This window comes from Natator depressus, chromosome 5, assembly GCF_965152275.1.
Source record: "Natator depressus isolate rNatDep1 chromosome 5, rNatDep2.hap1, whole genome shotgun sequence".
In the NCBI taxonomy this organism is placed as follows: Eukaryota; Metazoa; Chordata; order Testudines; family Cheloniidae; genus Natator; species Natator depressus.
Window position 1 is genome coordinate 51,757,890 of NC_134238.1, and position 6,060 is coordinate 51,763,949.

Consider the following 6,060-nt stretch of genomic DNA (forward strand, 5'->3'; position numbering starts at 1 on the left):
AACATGACAGGTCCATCACACTATGAGGCAATTGTGCTCTATTTTACTGTATGCCTTACATAGTGAGACACATACACAATAAAATATTGTGTAGGGGCAAGGATGGAAGGAACAATGTTTTCCCTTAGAAGCTAATATTTTTTTCTCCCCCGCCCCTTCCTCCCCTTTGAATTTGATTAATTTAATTACTCAAATTAGCAGATTTATGAGGAACCTAAAACAGTTTACAATTGTACATCTCCATGTATATTTACAATTCTATAAGAATAATAAATGGCCTAATATTAATTATTATTTTAATGACTTTGCAAGCTGTCCTAAGCAACTAATGAAGGGCCTGATCTCTAGCCTTGGTTTTGCCAGAAGCTAGGAATGGGCGACAGGGCATGGATCACTTGATGATTACCTGCTCTGTTCATTTCCTTTGCAGCACCTGGCATTGGCCACTGTCGGAAGACAGGATACTGGGCTAGATAGGCCTTTGGTCTGACCCAGCATGATCGTTCTTACGTTTTTATGATCTGAATCCCATTGAAGCCAATGTAAGACGCCCAGTGAATTCAGTGGGCTCTGGATCAGTCCCATAAAACTTGGTCTGCTGCACTCTTGTTAGTCCAGTGCAGGGTGATACTTACTTCATTAGACTGCTGGTGCTACTTATGAAAACTGAAGAACTAATTCATTTCACTTGTGGGCTAACCCAGGTGTGAGCCTGGTTTTGCAGCTCAAAAGCTAAAGCATCAACACCTTGTGTCATTGATCTCACCATTCTCAATCCTCTCAGTCCAATCACAGGGCAGGGCTTATCAGAAGTCAAGATCAACCACTTCAAAGACCACTGCCTACCACAATCAGCACTGCAGTTTGATCTCAGTTACCATGGTAATGGCACTATATAAATAGAGTTATTCCAGATTTTCTCTGAAGTAATGATGACGCTTCATTCTCCATTGCCTTGTGCTTTGTGCAGTCATTTATAGCAGTACAAAGTGAGGGCAAAGTGGTTGTTAAATGCTCACTAGAATTACTTCATGTAATAAATAGTAGCATTTCATACCCGCTATGTATGTGTGTGAACGCCAATATACAAAGTCCAAGGCAGTGAGACTCAGAGCCTAAGAGCAGACTTTGGCCCAGAGTGTGGAACCTTACCGTATCTAGCTTCACAAAGAAAGAATCCAGCTGGCTCAGAGAACAACCATTTGTTTAATCTCTTTTTCCTGCTTCTGAAACAGGCATTTTTCAGACCAGTGGAGAAAGATAAAGAAAGTCCAATGATAATAGTTCTTCTGTCTGTTTCATTTCTCTTTTCTGGTGAGTGACATCTTGTATAATGTTATAAATAAGCACTGCTTCAGTTTGTATTTGCAATTCAATAAGACACCAGAGCTAAAATTTGCACTGTTGAGATTAGGTGAGTCAAAGTAATGCAGTCCTCTAGGCTGCCACTCAAATTCAGCCCTAGTGTCAGTGGTTGTAATGCCATTGACTTCAGGTCTGAAATTTGTGCCATTGTTTTTTTTCCTAATGTTTAGCCTTGCCTATGGTGGAAACACTTGTTAACTATTAGGTGAAACTACAAAACCATAACTGAGTCTGTATCTCACACATTAAAAAAAAAATCCAGATCAGACAACAAATCACAAATCCTAGTAAATTTGGGTAAATGTTTGTCCAGGATCCTCTCATGCTTTTCTTATTGCAATCATTTAATCAAGTTAACTGATGAGAAATATGTCATTGCTTCCCTTCCCATCTATTAGCTCTCCACAATGTCTGCTGGGCCATAATAGAGAAATGTTTTAGGAACGAAATGGTGCAGTGAGCCTTTTGCGCTCCAGAAGCATTATTCTCCCACTGTGGGATGTGAGTGTCTTTCATTTATTTCATGGCAGATCCTTTTCATATTCAGAACCAAGATTTTAATGGAAGTTACACATATGCTGTGCTGGGAGAATAGGGTCCAGGGATATTACATAGTCCTGATCAGGAAGGCCAATTAAAATATTCTTCTTGGCTATTATTTTCAAAAGTGACTAGTAATTTTGGATTCCTCAAGTTCTGAGATACTTTAAAGAAGCCTGACTTTCAGAAAGTGCTGTGTGTCTGCCCTCTAAAAAGTAGGCCCTTTAAAGTGTTTCCAGATGAGCTCTTAAATGTATTTGTGACTCTTGCCCTGTCATCATACCAGGGCAGATCACTTACAAAAATCAATGGGACTGTTGCATGAAGCTAAATGGCAGGATATGCTATATAATAGAGCTGGTAGAAATTTTCCATAAAAACTTTGTTTGATAAAAAATGGCCTTTATTCAAAAAAGAACATTTTCAGTTCATTTCAAACAAAAAAAGATTATTTGACTTATTCTTTGTCATGAAAAAATAGTGCCAAATTTCAGTGAACATTTTTCATTTCTTTCAGAAATTTTCACCAGAACTATTTACCATTTTTCAGCTAATGTCATTTGTCATTGAAGGCTTTGTCTGAAATATATTTGATAACTTGAACGAAGGGTTTGTTCATAGCTGCACTTAAGTCAACAACTAATAATACTTCAGTAATGTTTATTTAATCAGATTATTTCACAGTACTTTAACCCTCCCCCACCCCTTCCTGAATGTTTAAATGGGGAATAGGAAATTATTCACAACTGTAAGAGGTAAAGGGTGTAGTCACAGAAGAGGAGGTATTTTTGAGTAGCAGGAGGAGGTTGAAGGCAGAGGGAAAGGGTGGAGGATGAAAGAGTGCGGAGCCAAAATGTGGGGGCAGCAGGAGCTGAGCACTGGGCTATTCAGGTAGACAGGTATAGAGCAGAAGAGTCAGAGTAGGCAGAGTGTGTGTGGCTGGGGAGGGTAGTGTAAGGAAGAGAAGCCAGGAATATCAGGGAAAATTGGGACTACCAGAGAGAAGAAATTACAAACACAAGTGGAAGGCTGAGGAGAAGAGGCAAGTAGATGAACTGGAGCCACATGAATAGGGGAACCAAACAGGAGGAGCACCACTTGTAGCAGAAGCTAGGGGGGACCAGTTGGTGGGACTGGGTGGGAAAGAGTCCTAGCAGCATGTGGAAGAAAAGTGTGAAGAATGGTTCCCCTGTCACGAATGGAGTACAGAGCCAGCTGAGATGTAGCTGGCTTTCTGATATAAATGTGTTAGCATTCTTTCAGAACCTAGAAACTTGAAATGCACCTGGAAAAGCTGCCTCTTAATTTGCACTGGCATCCAGATAGTGCAAAAATTTGAGCCCACCTTTGACATATTATTACTGATGTGAAAACTTTAATAAAGCACCCCAGGTTGCAAGGATGAAGCTCTAATGCAGAGCACTGCTCTGGCATACCTGAGAATTCTGCAGTCGATAGGTGCTGCTTAAAATGGTATAGATCTCCCATGTGCTTAAAATGGAACTCTGCATAAAACAACATGACATACAAACAGGACTAGAACAACACACTGGGCTAGATTATGATCTTTACACTGATTTCAGTGATATTCCATGGGTAGCAATGAGGTCAGAATGAAATCCTTTAGGTGAGGACACTTTAGGCAAAATCACCAGTTAAAATAAATGAGCTTGAAATGTTATTACTGGGCAACTGGGCCTTTGAATATTTAATGACTGATTAAAGAAATGAAAACCCCCCCACAAGCTTCTGAAAAAAGGTCATGTAGGTTATTTTCGCATGCTGCTGTCTTTAATATTAAATACTAGATTGCACAGCTTGTTATGCTCACAAATGTTCAAGAAAGTTCCACAAGCACATTGAGAGAAGATTAGCATCAAATATCATTATGGACAATTGTGATGCTAACTACAGTGTGATTTTCATTGTGGGGAAGGTTCATCATATGCTAAGGAAAAACTTCCTGGCTTTCTAGAACAGTATTTCCAGCTGCAGAGCAAATAAATAAAAGGTCTCTCTGTTAGTTGCTGAGAACTGCCATCTACATTTCACAACATAGTCAAGACTTGAGTAAACAACATATGTAAATATCCTGAGAACAAGTATGTGTTGAAATTTCTGCCTTCCATTATTTTCCTGAGCATGTATTTTAAAAAAACAACATAATATGTATTTAGTCACCATGCTGGGTACAGTAATACTTCATGCATGACACTTAACATGAGAAACCAACATTCAGTGTAGTGGTTCTCATTTATATGCTGTGAAGTATTTAAACAAGATGTTAATATTCTCCCTTTCTGTGTTAGTGCCAGTACTCCAGTTTTTGCATAGATCAGTTCCACTAAGAACAACAGAGTGGTCAGGGGAGTAACATTAAAATGTTTAATGGTGGAATCTGTATTTTCACGAAGGGTCTAATCCACGTCCTTTTGTCTGAAGGCAAAGGACAGGCCCCTATTTACTCGGATGGCAGTTAGATTGGGTCCTAAAGGAGAATCAAAATCTTGTGAAAAGAAACCACTTCTGCTGTTTTTACAGGAAGGTAATTAATAGCAAGGTTTCAGTAAGATTAAAAGCTCATTATGAGTCATTAGAAAAATCAGGAAATTGCTTCCTTTAAAACAAAAACCACTAAAAAGGGACAAAATAAAGCCTCTTTATTCCCTTAATGCCTCTTTTCTTCCCTCCCCACCCCCCAAAAAAGTCTTATTCATTTTGTAAAAAATGATTTAAGAGAATATAATTTGTTTCTCTTTGCTGCTTTAGTCAGTTAAATAACAAGGATGGTAAAATGCAGTTATGAAAATAATAATAGGCAATCACAGTGACCTAGGCTGATGAATGCCTGCTTGCTTTTTCATTAGAAAGGCAATAATGGGATCCCATTTCATTGCCGGTGGAGAATTAGGGAATTAGATTGATTTTCAGCACTCTCACTTTGGCCTCCATGAGGTCCCCATCTGGAGTAGCAGGAAGAGGTGTGCTGGACAGCATGCGGTCTCCAGTGAGTTTCCACTAGGGGAGCACTTTGTTTTGATTGATGTGGCTCACAGGTCCCAAAGAGAGACCATAGCCTTTCTAACACTCCGTGGGGTGGGGGAGTTTGTGTAAACAGCTTGCTTTTCAGTGCCTCTAAACTGAAAATTTGATTCACTTTGGGGTTTGCTTTTTGTCTGGGGCTTCCTGGCTTTCATTTCTTACCAAGCTATATTCCCATTAAAGTTGACAGGATAAGTATCTGCCAGCAGGATAGGTCCTTCCCTTTACAAAATGTCCTTTGATTTTATGATGAATTCTACCCAGTGGCCTGATTTCACTGATGTATACCACAGATTAGGGTGGGAAGCAATGTGATGGGGCAAGGCAGCCACAGTCTCCCCTCCCTCTGGGTCCCACCTATAGCAAGTGCTACCCATAAGTTTTGGAGAGAGGACGTGGACCAGGCAGCCAGGGATGCACTGATTTCAGCACAACTCACAGTCACCTCACCTACTTGTCAACTGCTGGGAATGGGCTACATCCACCTTGATTGAATTGGCCTTGTTGGCCCTACAAAAAGTAATTTTCCCTCTCTTGTTATTCACCCTTTCTTGTCAACTGTTGGGAATGGGCCACATCCACCCTAATTGAATTGGCCTCTTTAGCACTGACCCCCAACTTGGTAAGGCAACCCTCCCATCTTTTCATTTATATTTATACCTGCTTAGTGTATTTTCCACTCCATGTATCTGATGAAGTGGGTTATATCCCATGATATAATATATCAAATAAATGCGTTAGTCTCTAAGGTGCCACAAGGACTCCTTGTTGTTTTTACTGATACATACTAACACGGCTACCACTCTGAGAGCTTGTATGAAGCCCCTGATGGAATTTACAGCTGACCTTCCATAGCAGAAACTCCATAGTAATTTAGTGATAGAAACACCACCTGCCTTCCCCTGGTGTAAATTCCTTTTGTAGCACCAGAGGCCTCAAAGGTGCCGGAAAGTGCTATATTCTGACAGTATGGGAAGGGAGTGAATCCAGCACAGTACAACTAAAGCTGATTCTAACTAACAAGCAAGATTTAGGGAAGGAGTACGTACAGCCACATAGGTTAGTATGCATTTGGGATTTAGGAAATATTGCAGACGCCATCAGAAACAACCA